Source organism: Triturus cristatus, chromosome 4_2 (genome assembly GCF_964204655.1).
Source record: "Triturus cristatus chromosome 4_2, aTriCri1.1, whole genome shotgun sequence".
Lineage (NCBI taxonomy): Eukaryota > Metazoa > Chordata > Amphibia > Caudata > Salamandridae > Triturus > Triturus cristatus.
Genome location: NC_140586.1, coordinates 730,030,023 through 730,045,432, shown reverse-complemented (window position 1 = coordinate 730,045,432; position 15,410 = coordinate 730,030,023). Strand labels below are relative to the sequence as shown.

At 52.6% G+C, this 15,410-nt stretch overlaps 1 protein-coding gene across 2 annotated transcripts in view; it reads right to left on the bottom strand.

The window, feature by feature from the left end:
• Nucleotides 1-15,410, bottom strand: part of TUT4 (terminal uridylyl transferase 4) — a 1,269,543-nt gene that overhangs the window by 185,064 nt on the left and 1,069,069 nt on the right. The gene's annotated exons all lie outside the window — the stretch shown is intronic.

The following is a 15,410-nucleotide window of genomic DNA, read 5'->3' as shown; positions in this document are numbered from 1 at the left end:
CTAGCCTTTATAAAACAGTCTGCACAGCAGGGAGGCATGGGTGGGCCTGTAAGGAACCTGCAGCTAGACAGTCTCTACCAGATGGAAGAGTTACTTACCTTTGGTAACGATATATCTGGTAGAGACACAGTCTAGCCACAGATTCCGTAATTTAGATTATCCCCAAGCCTCAGACTGGATCCCGAAAATCCTTTTTCCCAGCAATACCTCTGCACGCCGGGAGGCGGCGCCGCTCGGCTCCGTCCTGACGTCGCCCACGGAAGTGACGTCAATGGAGCCATATAAGTTTTCTACAGGAAACTTTTCCGCGCCATAACGCGGAGCCATGACAAAAAACTACGATAGCATAGGAACAGTGTGTGTTAAAAAAGAGCAAAATTATGTACAACAAGGTTCAACATGATTTGAGAAAGCCCCAGTACCAGAAAGTACTGGAGTGAGTTCACAGAGCCTGCACTGTAAGCAACGGCCGAACAAAGCGCTAAACTGTGCCCCAGTGTGGGAGGGCTACGGCTGGTGCACAATTGACAGTACAAGTCAGACAGAGCTTGCTACCATAGGAGGGAGGTGAAAAGAATCACAATATGGAAGGAACATGCTGCCAGACAAGTGATTAGAAGTGAACGACCACTTGAAAGTTCAGTACCCAGACCTTACGGTGAATGAAGGACTCGAACACCAAGAGAATTCCAATCTAACCTATTGCCATTGAAAGAAGCACAGGCATGGGCAGTGTGAGTGACTTAAAAGCAGAAGAACCCCACGCATGTAGAACACCAGAGAAGCAACATGAGTAGGCAGTGGAAAGCAGAGACTTCAACCAGCCAGAAAACAGTGATGGAGTGGAGAGCCAAAGGGCTCGAAATCAGAGCAAGACCCCTAGCTATAAAGGAAGGTACGATAACATACTACCAACCAAACACAGGAGTTCAAAGGGCCCCAGGCAGAGCAATATACCCTACCCCAGAGTGAGGAGATAAGCATACCTCTGGAAGACCAAGGCCACCCGGAAGAGGGGGCTAGGCGGAAAGACACCATATGAAAAGGCCTTCGCAGAGTGGGGAGGATGGGCGGGAGTTAAGGAATCTGCGGCTAGACTGTGTCTCTAACATATATATTGTTACCGAAGGTAAGTAACTTCCATCTGATAGAGACATCTAGCCGCAGATTCCTTAACTTAGAATAGATACAAAGCCATACCCTATAGGAGGAGGGTCTGCGAAACAACCACCAAGTTCAAGGAGAACAAATTTGTCAATAACTGACAAACACGGTGGGAACCACAATGCCAGGGCAGCTGACATTAGACCCAGGAAACTCGGTAAAGAACATGGACAAGGGACAGCAAAAGCACCACAAGTTGGCGGGGGATGGTGTGAGACCTCTCTGGTCCAGACAGAGATGAATGAAGGTCAGTGCCAACGCAATAGAAAATGCACAAAGGCCCAAAAGGACCCAACAACATGCGAACGGTAGAGCATACCGCCTGAACATACACCACATGGGGTGACAAAAAAGTGAAACCAGGGGACAGTCCGAAGACTGACCGGGGCAGGAGCCGCAAGAGAAGGCTCGCGTGCGTAATACAAAACACATGCCAATGTGTACCCCGTAGGACATGTGACAACAGAAGAGTTACTGTGGAGCAAGCTCAGGAGGTAGGCATACAGCCAAATGTATCAAAAGGTGCCGCTGCAAGTGGATAACTGGCAGTGCCAGGAACACATAGGGGACTGTATCCCGAAAGGAGAGTGTGAGAAGAAGACCCAATACGAGGGAGAAAAGAACCCAGAATGCGAGCACCCTTGTGGCATGTATAACGTACGATATATACACTAAGAGACATGCATTCTGCAACTTAAACGGGAACTGAAGAAACCCTAATGTGGCGATAAGGCACAGACAGAAGCCTGTTTCCTAAAAGCACACTCCGCTATAGACCAACCGCATTCACCAAGTAGGAGAATGTTGAGATGAGTCATTCCTCGAGAATTAAGAAATATGCGGACAGGAACGAATGAACCGGACCCAAGAACCGGAAAACTTGCCAGAGAAGTTCTTAGGCACTAGAAAGACCTAGAGCATAATATGCAAGTATTCACAGAAAACAGAAGATACCGTTCCGGCACTGGCCAGATGAACCTGCCCCCCAGGGGCGCATGTCCACCCGGGCGCATGACCTCCCGTAGACAAGCAAGATGAGCACAGCGAGGCATAAGAACACACCCGGAATGAACAGGTGTGACAAAACCAAGAAACAAACCTCAGGGAACGGACGTCCCTATGGAGGCGGGGATGTGTAACGGACTCACCGTAGACAACCAACACGTCATCCCTGGAGAGAAACAAAGCCCATGGATCTTACCAGAGGTGATATCCTCCAATAGTAGGAAGAGTCAACTTGCGGGAAGGTTCCTAGGCAAGGAAGAGTAGCAATATAATTGCCAAAAAATACCACACATAGGGTAAGGCACCACCCTACAAAATAAAGGTCCCTCTTGAGACATGCTCGTAGGCAGAGGCTCAAACAAAAGGCAACAGTCATCCTGCTGTAACAGAAGAAGGAAAAAACACGGCTGAACAGCCACGCAACTGAAAACTTCAGTAACCCACAAAGGGCAACAGAAAAGAAACGTGACGGCACCGTCACGTATTCGAAAACTCTCCAGGAGGATTCAAACCTGGGAAGACAATCAGACAGGAGTTGTTGGACCGCCGAATCAGCAAGAGTGATCACATCAAATGGCAGATCCCTAAGCCGCTCTTGAACATGCTGTGGGAAAACACCATCGCGCAACCACACGTGGCAGCGCAAGATTACCGACCTGGCCATAGCACGACCCACCGAGTCCGTGGTGTCCATGGCAGATCGAATTGAAAAATGCGCCATATCATGGCCATCACTGATGATGCGAGCCAGATCGGCATGCGAACTCCGGCAAGGAGGGAAGGAGCTGCTCGACAGCGTCCCAAAGGTCAAACGTAGCCCGAGCAAACACACACAAAGTGTTAAGAGACCGTAGCGCCGAACTGGCGGATGCAAACACATCACGGCCCCATGACTCCAACCACCGAGACTCCCGAGTGGGAGGGTGCAACAGAACAGGAGTGATAGAGAGGGATGCTCGAAGCACAAGTCCTCCAGCTCCAGGATGGAGGGTCAAACAGGCGGGGTCAGCGGGAGTAGGCCGATGGCCATGTGCTACAGCATTATTCACGGGGTCCTCTGAAGAGGGTCTAGCCCACGTTCCGAGAAGGATGTCAAATATTGACTCCGCAAACGGCAACAACAGCTCTATGTTCCCCGCGCCCTGGTGGAGAAGGTCCTGTAAAGGCTCAGAAGGCCTAGAGACAGAGGGCGGCTGCATATGCAAAATGGCTGCAGCCCTGCAAACAGCCCTGAGAAACGTCCCACTAGCCTCTGTGGCCCCATGAGGTGGGGACAGCAATATATCAGTAGGGGACGCAAGAGAAACTCAGCAAAAGGATTAGGCCAATGCCCCATCTACGTGCGCTCCGGAGAGCGTGACGTCAAGCCGGCGTCGTCGACCTCCGAAAAGGCCGCGACACCCGTAGGGATCTCCGAAAAGGCCTCGGCTGCAGGAGTCGAGCCGGTGCCGGCGACCTCTGAAAAGGCCCGGTTGCCGGAGTCGAACCGGCGACCTCTGAAAAGGCCTCGGCTGCTGGAGTCGAGCAGGCAACCTCCAAAAAGGCCTTGGCTGCTGGAGTGGAACCGGCGCCGGCGACCTCGGCCGCCGGAGTCGAGCCGGCGCTGGCAACCTTTGAAAAGGCCTCGGCAGGGGAGTCGAGCCGGCGACCTCGGCAGCCAGAGTCGAGCCGGCGTGGGCGACCTCCGAATAGGTGTCGACCGTTCGGACTCGGACTGGCACCGACTCTACATTACCCGAGGTGGAAACCTGCGGGGAGAGTGTGCGCCGAAGCGGTGATGTGCACCGTGCCGCTGCCACCTCCAGCAAGGTCGCAGGGAGCCTCGGAAGGCTGTGCGTCCGAGCTATGGAAGGGCTAGACACCGTGGGATGTCCCGACGGGCCGTGTCCAGATGTTGCGGCGACTGTGGAGTCTGAGTCAGGGCGCGTGGTTGTAGCCGAGGGCGAACCCACCGGCGGGGTCTCGACCTGAGACCCTACCCCGCCTGTGGGGCCAGAAGGCACGCCAGGGAGGGGGAGTGTAGGAGAGTAGGGTCTGCTTTCTATGTTCACCCCCACTTTTTGCTTTTGCTTTACTGGTTTTCGACTTAGATGTGGCTGTGGGCCTGCTAATCAGACCCACAGCCCTGCTGTTCTCTCTCTAAATTGATACTATGTACTTTAGGTGCATAACCCATTTGGATAGGGTCACCTTATTGGCCCCTGTACAGTGTACCTTAGGTACCCAGGGCATAGGTGTACCCTAGGCCTACCAGGGGCTGCAGCATGTATTATGCCACCCCTGGCCTGGCCTTCCATTATGACACAACTGGCTGATCACTCAGCTGGGGCAAGGTTGTGTAATCACCCCTTGCTTAGGTGTAGTATTCCTATACCTAACTTACATATAGACACATGTGTACCTATCAGCCACTCCTATGGCAGGCCTTAACAATCCTGGAGGCAGAGTGCTTGGCAACATGTGAGATGGTGCTCTACCATGAGCTGAGCCTGTCTGCAGCTTTCGGAACCATATCCTTATAGCTGTTCTATGATATAGCCTACCATATACTCTTAAAGTGCCTTATAATCTTAAACGGTTATGGTAACTATGGTTTGGCTTTATCTAAACATGTTGTGTAAGGTGTCTAACACTTTGGAATAATACCCCCATCCCATTTCTGGGGATGAGGATATTATCCCTCCCTTCTAGAGGGAGAAGACATGTTGTAACCTACTTACCCGGTTAAAGTTAACCAGAGCCCCAGCATCACAAAATGGATGCTGCTGCCACAGACACGAGTCTGACCTCCTGCTGCTGGGAGTGATCCCGGCAAGGGAGGCTTGGACAATAGGTTTCCTGCCTTGGGAGGTGCGAGCACCACCCAAGACAGGCCTTAGTGTATTGGGGCAGGGAGGGATGAAAAGAATGAGACATGCCTGGGGCACACAAGGTGTCCCGTGCATAGTCCAGTTCAAACCGGTCCTAGGGCTCTCCCGTCCCAGTCCTGGCGCGAAACTGGACAAAGGGAAGGGGGTGTAACCACCCCCCTCCCAGGTCCCACCCATAAGGCGTGACCTAGCAGGTAACCCAGCCCCCCAGATTTGGATAAGAGTGGTAGCTGGGCCCCAGGAGATTAGATTATCCTGAACCTGCAACTTGAACAGAAACTCTGGACCTTCGACATTCGACGAAAGAAGAAGACTGAAGAATCTCCCTTGTGGCCAAGGAGTGGCTACCCTGTGCAAACAGGCACCATCAAGAGACTACCCTTTGCTTTGCTGAAGTTCTACGAGGGACCGACTGCAGAGCCCGACCAGAGCCTTGACTTCCAGACTTCTCCGACCCTGATCCACATCCACAGCCGAGCTGAGATCCGTGGAGGCGACGAGAGACGTGGGACCGGCTACCTGGGAAAGGTGGCGAGTATCTTTCAGCCCAGCTTCTGAGGCACCCTCGAGGTTGTGCACCGGGGATTGAGAAGCCCCAACCCCAAGCACCATCTGCACCGAAGATCAGCCCCCCACACTCCACGAGTCCTGCGTGGGGCCCTTCTGCATTTTCCTGCTTGCCGCGTCTATCCGGTTGCTTGCCCGTTGGCTAGCAACCTTTGCGACGACACACCTTCAATTTTCCACTGCTGGTTTGGCTCCATCAGACTGGCTCCTGCTCCTCTGTAAACGAGAAGCACCCCAGACCTTCCTGGTCTGCACCAGAAGCAAGTCCTCCATTCTTCGTGGGTTCCGCTTGCCAAGGCTTAGTGAGTCCTAGTTCGACTTCGACGCCGCCGACAGCACGAGCCTTCGTGGGACAGCTCGCCTCCTGGTCGCCCTCGACGTCTCCTGGTACCCGTGGCTGCTGCGACAAGCTTCACCTCTTCACCTGCACACTCCCGACATCGCCCCTGTTCCTTCCTGGTTCCACGTGGTCACTGGCTAGTGACCCAGACTCTGTCCCTTCTGCTTGCAGGTATCCTTCCTTCTTGATCCCGGCCTTGGGATCCACCGGACGAACAAGTTACTTACCTTCGGTAACGATGTATCTGTAAGAAACTTTAGTTAGTTAGATTCCTCACCTTAGACTATCCCCAGGCGTCAGACTGGATCCGGAAGATTTTTCGTCAGCAATACCCCTTGCACGTCGCTAGGCGGCGTCTGCGGCTCCGCGTCCGTCGTCGGCGTCGTGTGGCGGAATGACGTCGGAGTACTTAGACGCCGCCCTCGCGCGCTGACGTCAGTTCTTGTACATAGCCTTCCGCGCCAGGAATGCAGAGCCATGCAAGAGACCGACACTGGTGCCAAAAAATTCTAGGGCCCTGAAAGGGATAGCCTTAACCTAGGCTGTCCGGTTTTAGGTTTAAACCTATAATAACTGATAAAACCCCATTGAAAGAGAAATAGCCCTCACCAGTGAAAACATATAAACACTGAAAAAACACCTGCACAACCACAAACTGAATGCCAATCAAAGAAAGCAAAAAGAGAGTGAAAGAGTCATTTTTCTTTCTTCCTGAAGGGACCAATACAATGTAACATCATTATACAATCTACCAGTGAGAAAGACTGGGCTAACATTATTCTGCTTGAGTTTTTTTGATTAGGGATGCCACTAAAATATTGTTTCCTCTGCCTTTTTTCAATTTTGTGGTCTTTGGTCTAAAGATGCATGGTTTATAAGCATGTTTTAGGTCTTGTTTAATTATTTTATAAACTGTAGAAAATCAAGAAATATCAAAATCATATTTGATATTTTGGCTGCATTTGATTCTTTACTGATAGGTAAAATGGCTGGTTTCATAAGAATCTTTCCTAATATGTGTCATCACATTTACCCACAGAGAATGGGTAAAAATACTTAATACATCAGCCCCCAGTTTCTAGTGAGTCAGTATTGATAGTAGGTGAATTTCCAACACCTCAGGCTTTAAACATTCAGTGCAAGGTATAGTGACAAGTATATGTGAAATGAGCGCTATCACCAAGCATCTGGGATAGTGGTGAAAACATGACACCAGACTTTTGGAAAACATGGAACGAAGTGTCACTTGGAATGCTCTACAAAAAAGGTTCTTTCCTAGTTCAACAAAGATTGGAGTTATATTATTTGTATTTGCAGCAATTCAGCTATGTATATGAAAAAGTTGTGTGATAACCTGTCAAAATTGATACCTGCGGTACAAAAGGGGGTGGTGATGGATGGAGCATCAGAACCAATCAAACACTCACACCCAGTCAACAGATCTAGGTTTGATCCATCACCGTTCTTTAGCCCACTCTGCCACCCCAGTTCAGACATGGCCATATGCAAATCAGTCTGACCCTGTGTCTCATGGGAACAGTCAAGCCTGGCTGAAGACGGCTGAAATGCCAGAAACCGGTCCTAGGAAGCTTGTTTCCGGTCCAGGAAAGGCATGGCTTGGCAGTTCGGGCTGGACTGTTCCCATGAGGCACAGGGTCAGACTGATTTGCATATGGCCATGTCTGAACTGGGGTGGCAGAGTGGGCTAAAGAACGGTGATGGATCAAACCCAGATCTGTTGACTGGGTGTGAGTGTTTGATTGGTTCTGATGCTCCGTCCATCACCACCCCCTTTTGTACCAAAATTGATACCTGAGCTGAAGTGCTTCCCTCTAAGAGATCCTTGCCACTTGTTAAATGGTTTGCTGAAAGCGTCTTTACAATCTTCAGAGTTAATGAGAAATGGTATTGAATTTCTAGTCCATTCTGGTGCAGTTTTTTTATGCGCAGGAACTAAATGCAAATATTTCTAATTTCGTGCATTGTGTGGCATCAAAGAAAGAGTCATACTAACTATTTCCCTTAGCTGATGGTTCTCACTCCAAGGGGCTATGAATGCTATATTATCCATGTGGCAACCATTTACAGACTTTTTGCTCAGTGATGATGCCAAAGGCAAGAAATGTGAGGTTCTTTGGTCACATATTGATAGTGATGTGAAAAAAGAACACTCTACTGCATTCTTAGATTTTTACAGGAAAACATAACTGCTGTAGTGGACATAAAAAAACTAGAACCTGAAAACACCCTTGCTGGCCAAGTGTTCAGTATAATTGGTGTAGATGTTTAAAAATCTCCATGAGAGTAGGCTGCGCGACAGCTTTAGTGACTTTGGCACTGCAAAATGTTCCATGTTAGAGTGCTTGTCACTTGGTAAGCAAAGCAATGTTGAAGAGAAATTCAGGAACTTTTATTTTACAATGTATGAGAAATTGCTTGCAATGATGCATAGAAATGTTCCTTCCCCAACCATGGCATTTGAAGTCAATGAAACTTCACTGTGGTATGTGATGTTTCAGAAACTGCCGTGAGAACCACAATCTTGAAGTGGACCAGTATTGGCATGGAAAGCTATGTCAGTGACCAGAGTTAACACTTTGTGTACTGGCTGTTTTGGCGTTGCCCATCTCAAGTGCCAATGTTGAGAGGGCCTTTTCACAGAAGCTTACATGGGAAGGAAAGAGCGTGCGCACATGATTAAGGACTCACTGAAGAAGTATTGTATGGTGTACTACAATAAGTTTAATTAGCAAAAATCAATTTTGACCTCACACACACTACACGTACACTGTCTATATACCATGCGCTATCAGCGCAGAAAGCACGCAATAATAAAAGCAAAACGTTCCATAAACACCGGAAAACACTGTTTCTGTAGTGTTTAATGGTTCGAAAATGTATAACCACTGATAGCCACTGTTTTTTTAAGGTATTGAAATCACTTGAAAACACTGAAAAAACCCCACCAGAATTGACCAAAAATAGAAACTGAAAACAGGAAAGCCTACCTTAACCCTAGATGTCAGTTCGCAGAACGGGGAGGATGGGTGGGTCGGTGAGGAATCTAACTAACGAATGTTTCTTACAGATACATCGTTACCGAAGGTAAGTAACTTGTTCATCTGAAAGAAACACGTTAGTTAGATTCCTCATCTTAGAATAGATACCCAAGCAATACCAACCCCGGTGGTGGGTCTGCAAACCAAGATCACACCAGAAAGTCCTGGAGGACAGAACGGCCAAAGAAGCCATCCCTCCGGACTTGGCTGTCTAGGCAATAATGCCTGGCAAACGTGTGCAGCGAAGCCCACGTTGCCGCCTGACAGATGTCCTGCAAAGGGACTCCCCGTCCCAAAGCAGTAGTAGCCGCTGTGGCCCGAGTAGAATGGGCGCGCAGCCCAACATGCGGGTCCTTTTTTGCCAAGGAATAACAGATTTTTATACACAAAACGACTCACCGGGAGATGGTCCGTTTGTGCACAGCTTTTCCCTTCTTTGCACCCATGTAGCCAACAAAAAGCTGGTCGTCCACTCGGAACTGTTTAGTGCGGTCCAAATAAAAGGAGAGCGCACGTTTTGGGTCCAGACGGTGGAGCCGCTCTTCCTCTTTGGAAGGATGCGGAGGCGGAAAGAAGGTGAGCAAGGTGACAGATTGCCCAAGATGAAAGTGGGTCACCACTTTCGGTAGAAAGGAAGGACGAGGCCGAAGGGCAACCTTGTCCGGATGAACAGATAGAAAAGGAGGCTTGGACGATAGAGCCTGGAGCTCAATCACCCGTCTAGCCGAGGTGATGGCTACCAGGAAAGCAGTCTTAAGAGTTAGAAGACGAAGAGGACAATTGTGAAGAGGCTCAAAGGGAGCGCACATCAGTAATGTCAAGACAAGATTCAAGTCCCACTGAGGCATTACGAAAGGGACAGGAGGGAACATGTGAGTAATGCCTTTAAGAAAGCGTGACACTACAGGGGACTTGAAAAGAGAGGGCTGATCTAGAAGCCGTAAGAAGGCAGAGAGAGCAGCAAGATAACCTTTCAAGGTGCCCAGGGCAGAGCCCTGCTGGGCAAAAGAAAGAAAAAGAGGAGAACCTCAGAAAGAGGGGCGGAAAGGGGATCCACAGCCTTTGCTGTGCACCATGCCACAAATTTGTTCCACCGGCAGGCGTATACCGTCTTTGTGGAGGGACGCCTGGCTGCCAGAATGACATCACAGACATCAGGAGGAAAGTCAAATGGCATCAACTGCCGCCGCTCAATCTCCACGCATGGAGGTGGAGGCTGGACAGGTACGGGTGGAGGACCGTCCCCTGCTGCTGCGACAGAAGATCCTCCCGAGGGGGCAGACGTATCGGAGGATCGGTCAACATACTGAGTAGCTCGGGATACCAGTACCTTCGTGCCCAATCCGGAGCCACCAAGATGACTTGGGCCCGGTCGCGCTTGATATTCTTCAGCACTCTGGGCAGAAGTGGTATAGGCGGAAAGGCGTACAACAGACCGCAACTCCACTCGCGACGAAAAGCGTCGCTGAGCGAGTGCCGCCTTGGAAATTCCAACGCGCAGAACTGCTGACATTGCGCGTTCTCGTCGGTGGCGAATAGATCTAACCCAGGCTCTCCCCACTGCTGAAAGAGACCTTGCGCTATTCGTGATCCATCATGCACCGGCAGCTGAGTTAGTCTGCTCTGGCGTTCAGAGAGCCCGCCAGATGTTAAACCACCAGGGTGATGCCCTGGTGTTCTAGCCATGTCCAGAGGCGCAGAGCCTCCTGACAAAGGGTCCACGACCCCACCCCGCCCTGTTTGTTGCAATACCACATGACGGTGGTGTTGTCCGTGAACACCTGCACGACACTTCCCCGGACAGAGGGAAGGAAGGCTTTCAGTGCAAGTCGGATCGCTCGCAGCTCCAACAAGTTGATGTGGAGGCGAGACTCCGCCGGAGACCAGAGGCCTCTGATCTCCGCCTCTCCCATATGGCCACCCCATCCCAGGAGGGACGCATCCGTCACTACGACATGCTCCGGTAGGGAGAGGCTCTTGCCCGTGACCCAATCGCGGTCCGTGAGCCACCACTGCAACTGCTGTGCAGTGCCCTCCGAGATCAAGACATGGTCGGACAGGTTGCCGTGATGCTGGGCCCACTGAAACTTCAGGTCCCACTGCAGAGCCCGCATGCGCCGCCTGGCGTGATGCACTAGTAGGATGCAGGAGGCCATCAGCCCCAGAAGCCGCAACACTAGCCTGACCGAAACCCAGGATAGAGGCCGAAAGATGGGAATCAGGGCCTGTATATCACGGACCCGCTGCTCCGGTGGATGGACCCAGAACTGCGCCGAATCGAGAACCGCTCCGATGAAGAGGAGCTTCTGAGAGGGGCTCAGGTGTATCTTCGGCACGTTGATGGAAAACCCCAGCAAATGCAGGAGATCCGCCGTAGTCTGGCGGTGGGAGACGACTGCCTGGGGCGAGCCCGCCTTCAACAACCAGTCGTCGAGATAGGGGAAGACTGGAACCCCTGATCTGTGCAGATGAGCTGCGACCACCGCCATCACTTTCGTGAACACCCGAGGGGCACTGGTAAGGCCGAAGGGGAGCACGGTGAACTGAAAGTGCTCCTGACCCACCGTGAACCGCAGGTAACGCCGGTGGGCCGGCAGGACGGGGATGTGGAAATATGCGTCCTGCAAGTCCAACGCTACCATCCAGTCTCCAGGGTCTAGGGCAGCTAGAACCTGAGCCAAAGTCAACATTTTGAACCGTTCCTTCCGGAGGAAGGCATTGACGTTCCGGAGGTCCAAGATAGGGCGTAGGCCCCCTTTGCCCTTCTTGGGAACCAGAAAGTAGTGGGAATAACAACCACGACCTACTTCTGGTCTCAGAACGCGCTCCACGGCCCCCTTGGCCAAGAGGGCCGAAAGTTCCTCGTGTAGAAGATTCAAATGATCCCCCGAGATACGGTGGTGCTGCGGTGGCATGGCTGGAGGGGTCGTCTCGAAGGGGAGGGAGTAGCCCCTTCGGACGATTTGCAGCACCCACCTGTCCGACGTGATGGAACGCCAGTGGAGCAGGTGATGGTGAACTCTGCCGCTCGCTCGGACTAGGAAGGCTTTTAGGCGGATGCTGCCGGGGTGGATGTGGACTGACCGCGTCGTCCTCCGGTACCGCCTCGGCGGAAACCACGTCTGCGACCCCGTGCAGGCTGGTTCTGCGGCTGGTGGCTAGGCGGACGTGAGGAGGTGCCCCTTCCTTGGCCACGAAAGGAGCGAAAAGCGGAAGTTTGTGGCCGCGGGGCCGAGAGGCCCAAGCACGTGGCCGTAGCCAGGGAGTCCTTGAAGCGAGCCAGCGCACTGTCCGCTTTGTCACCAAAAAGGCGAGCGCCATCAAAAGGCATGTCCATGAGGGTGCTCTGGACATCCCCTGAAAAAGACGTGGACCGCAGCCAGGCGTGACGTCGAAGCGCCACCGTGGTAGAAATCGCCCTACCCAGCGAATCCGTAGTGTAGAGTCCACATCGGATTGCATGGCGCGCTGCATCTCTCCCATCGGCCAGGGCCGAGGAAAGCCGCGCCCGGGCCTCCTCCGGGCACAGTGGCAGCACGTCCTCCACCGCATCCCACAGAGAGTGGGAATAACGGTCCAAGAGAGAGGCGGTGTTCAAAGACCGCAGGCCCAAACTGAGCTGAGAGAACAGCTTCTTACCAAACTGTTCCAGTCTCTTGGAATCCCGGTCCGGAGGAGCGGACGGGAAGGAGGATTGGGAGGTAGAGGCCTGGATAACCAGACTCTCGGGGGTGGGGTGTTGGGACAGAAAACTGGGGTCGCCCGGAGCAGGGCGGTGGCGCCTGGCAACGTTCCTATCCACAGGAGGGACTGTGGAGGGCTTGGACCAGGTGCCCTGCAGAACGTCAGTGAGGGCCTCATTGAATGGCAGCAGAGGCTCAGTGGAGCATGCGGCAGACTGAAGCACCTCAGTGAGGATGTTAGTCCTCACAGCCACGGCAGGCAGCTCAAGCCCAAGGGCTTCGGCCGCCTTGCGCAGCACCACAGAAAAAGCTGCACCCTCCTCCGAAGCCACAGTCGGAGGAGAGATGAATCCAGTGTCAGGTGAGGTATCCAACCCACTGGCCTCCCCCAGTTCATCTACCCAGTCCTGAGCAAGTTGGCTCTGAAGGGCCATAGGGTCATCAGACCCCTCCCATTCACCCCCGTCATCCGATTCCTGGTAAACAGGAGGAATGATCGGAGCTGGTCGATAGACAATATGTGTCTCTAGCGGCGTCGGATGCAGCTTCGGGCGGCGCCGCATCGGCGTCGGGACCGGACAGGGGCTGAACCGGGGATCGACGTCGACCGGAGCCGGCGTCGGGGGTGGTATCGGTGTCGGCGCCGGCAGAGGAGGGGTAACGAGGTCGACCATCGGGGCCGGAGCCTCCAACGGCGCTGGGGCCGGAGCCGCCGGCACGCGAGGTCGCCCAGTCGAGTCCGCGGGTCCCGAAGGCACGCCAGCGGGCGTCGACGGCGGGGCCAGGCTCCTCATGGCCGAGAGGAAGGCACTGACCTCCGCCGGCGTCGCGTCAGTCCCAGAGACCGTCGGGTATGGGGACTTGCGCGGCGCCTGCGGCTCCTGCGGAGCCGCGGGGGTGGAACCACCCGGACCCTCGACCAAGTCGCGCGACCGGTGAGGGGAGTCCAAAGAGCGGTGTCGCCTCTTGGACTTCTTGGAGTGCCTCGACTTACCCAAAGACTTCGAGCCAGACGAGTGACGATGTCGAGTGCGGCTCCGCGACTGATCCTTGGACCTCCTCCTGGACCGGGATCGAGAGCGGCGCGGAGCCGAGTGGCGAAGCTCGAGAAGCTTGCGGGACCGCTCCCGCCTAGCTTTCGAGGTCAGGGCCATACAATCGGAGCACGACACCGTGTCGTGGTCGAGGCCCAAGCAGTACAGGCACCGACGGTGATGATCGGTCACCGACATCAGTCGGTGACAGTCGTCGCAGGCATTGAAACCAGGCATCCTACCGGCACCAGAGTCGAGAAATGACCAAAAAGAGTCAAAAAAGTTAGTCAAAAATCGACTGAAGGGGTAGCTCTCCCGGATCGGCGCTTACTGGCGCGGAAAAAAGAAGAACTGACGTCAGCGCGCGAGTGCGGTGTCTAAGTACTCCGACGACGTCATTCCGGCGCACGATGACGGACGCCTAGCGACGCGCAAGGGGTATTGCTGACGAAAAATCTTCCGGATCCAGTCTGACGCCTGGGGATATTCTAAGGTGAGGAATCTAACTAACGTGTTTCTTTCAGATTCCAACTACTAGAGAGGTTTAGTAGATACAACTAGTGTAGGTAGGTGCACACACCACACCCTCACTAGAATCATGTCCCTGAATGGAGATCACACTGATACTCCCTCAGGAGAGGAGAATCCTTGACAGATTCCCTCTAGATATGATGCATTCACTTTCCAGGAGATGAGACAACTGTGTACTACCAGGAGATTAAAACAGGGTTCCAACCCTACCCTTAGACAGCTAGTGGAGCTTCTGGAGGCCTATGATGCTGAAAGAGCTGCCAAGTATGGTGCCATAGCTGTAGATAAGGGCCTCCCCTCCACAGAAGAGACCCCTGACTTAACTGATACAGATGAGTTAGAAGAGACCTCAGAGGAAGAGGGAGGTAGCCAGACCCCAGTCAGAAGACTTAGTCAGGCTAACTTAAGCTTGCATGGGAGCTTGCATGGGAGCTTCCCTTACAGGCCCCCAAGTAATCTTAAAAAGAGAGATAGGAGGGGTAGATCTCCCCCAGGGGACTCCCTCCACTCCTATCACTCAAGAAGCTCCAATGCTTCATCCCACAGGGGGATGAATCCCCCCCCCCCAAAGGAGAGAGCATAAGGCCAGAATGAAGGAAGCCAAACTGAGGATTGAAAGGGAAGAACTTGACCTTGCCAAAGAGAAGCTTGCTCTGGCCAGAGAGCAGAAATTGTGTGGGTCAGAACCCACTGGTGGCAGCAACATTCCTAGAGATAGGGATAGGTCTTATGACCATAGAAACCTAAGCAAGATAGTCCCCCCATACAAGAATGGGGATGACATCCACAAGTGGATGACTGCTTTGGAGAGGGCCTGCAAAGTACAGCAGGTACCCCAGAGTCAGTGGGCAGCTATCTTGTGGCTCTCCTTTTCTGACAAAGGTAGAGACAAGCTCCTCACAGTTAGTGATGAGGATGCTACCAATTACAAAGTCCTGAAGAGTGCTCTGATAGATGGGTTTGGCTTAACCACTGAGCAATATAGGTTGTTGTTCAGAGACACCCAGAAGACACAGACACAGGAATGGTCTGATTTTGTGGATTGTGCCACTAAGGCTTTGGAAGGTTGGTTAACTGGCAGCAAGGTGCAGGACTATAGAGGATTGTACAACTTGATTATGAAGGAGCAGATCCTTAGTAATTGTCAGAACCAGCTT